Below are 1,988 nucleotides of genomic sequence, written 5' to 3'. Positions count from 1 at the left end.
ACCTACTGAATACGATTACATACATACTTATTTCCCTCTATAAAGTCGGCTACAAACGCCCATGCACACTAGCATAAGAAAACAAATTGCATACGTTTGTTGCTCAAGTCCACATGAGCGTGTGTAACCGTCTTAAGCTGCATTATGCAGCTAAGTTATTTTGTAAGTACCTAAATAGCATCAGTCAAGGTATCATTATACAGAAATAGTCGAAACTCACCAAAATTACAAAACAAATATTAAATTATCCATTTACATTAAACATTTTCATGAACGAAACTATACAATTATTCACGTGTGTTAACAATATTCTGATTAGAAACTTAGGTTAATAAAATATAGGTATATCCTATATATGGCTTTTGTGGAAGATTTCGGAATTATCTCTTAGATAATTTAGTATTCAAAGGACACATTGTTGTATACTTAGCTAAATGGTTCTGTAAACCATTATTGTTAATCCATAGTATAGGTATATATACTTATATTTTAGCATCTCGAAAGTTGGATGAAAGCACACGACTTAAAAAAAGTCACATTCCGTTAAAAACTATGTAAATCTGAAAGTTTCAAAGTTTATCATATATTTATTTTTTAAATAATATTGGTGACAATTTTCTACAGCACCAATCCTAGCTTTCTAATTTTGTGATAAAATGATTGAAATTATCTACCACTTTTCTTCAATAGTTTCCTCCATGGAACATTTACAAAATAACGACAATAGATTCAATAAATTAAAAATAATCGGTTTATGATTATAAATCCACACTGATTGAATTAATTGAATTAATGGGTAACATCCCCATTATACGAGTACTTACCGATCCTACCATATTAAATTTTGAAAATGGAAGCGATTTTTATATAAAATCATTATAAAGACGGAAGCTTGTCATAAATGAAAAATAATATAATATTTACATCACTAAAAATCTATTGAAAACTGACATTTTATAAAGGAGCACCAATATTTTTAATGTTTTGGTAATATTAGGTATGATCTTTTCATCACATCATAGGAAGAATTATCATATTCGGAAGGTTTTATATGGAAAATAAATAATCATTAAAAAATGTTTTATTTTTCAACAAACAAATTAATTACTCGCGGGCGTGTAAAAATTCAACAATATAGTTATAGATTAGACCTTAATAACTTATTTTACGGAATGTTTATAGCAATCATATCTGAGTATAATATATTATATAAACGAAGACTTGATATCAACAAATATTTAATTTCAAATTAAATTTGAATGGAAAACAATTCGATATTCCTGGCGCGTTACATACCCTTTGACGTAGGTGCAATGGAATAAGGCGCTATAATGTATGTTCTTAATTTTGATTTCAAAGAAATATTGCCATGATAGAATATTTTTCGGATTAAACCAGGATTGAAATTATATTTCCAATGAATATTAATAAAATATAAATCAAGTATTAATGATGGTTATACAACTGATGTTAAGAATTTTCGAATATTTATTACACCCTTATCGTTATGTTAAAAAATGTAAAATAGGGGAAACGATGTAAGTTTTAAAGTATTGAAATTAAGAGTTTTTTATGTTTAGTATGGTACTATGATCAGCAAAGTAGAGATTTTATTAGTCAAAATATTTCTGAACAATATTTACAAAACAAATTCAGACGAAGGCATTATTGAAGAATCTAAGTTTTGAAAATGTGACAGTTAGTTGAAAACTCGATCATCAGCAATATTAGTTATGAAGTTTATAGGAGTTTATTCACAAAGATAATAATGACCAATAAAAGTTGAGTAAGTAGGTACTTACATAATTTCTACTAAAATATTATTATAAAGTAATTATTATGTAAACAATAGTGTTACTGTATCTAAATGAATTATCTTCAATTTTTAAGAACCTACATTATAATATGGAAATTTATATTGATCAAAAATATTGTTTTTTTTTAAAATTACGTTATTAATAATAATTAATAACCACATAAGTCGGACT

The sequence above is a fragment of the Rhyacophila brunnea genome, unplaced genomic scaffold (assembly GCF_057557595.1).
Source record: "Rhyacophila brunnea isolate RB1 unplaced genomic scaffold, BYU_Rbru_1.0 scaffold_3, whole genome shotgun sequence".
Taxonomy (NCBI): domain Eukaryota; kingdom Metazoa; phylum Arthropoda; class Insecta; order Trichoptera; family Rhyacophilidae; genus Rhyacophila; species Rhyacophila brunnea.
This window is presented reverse-complemented; position numbering follows the sequence as displayed.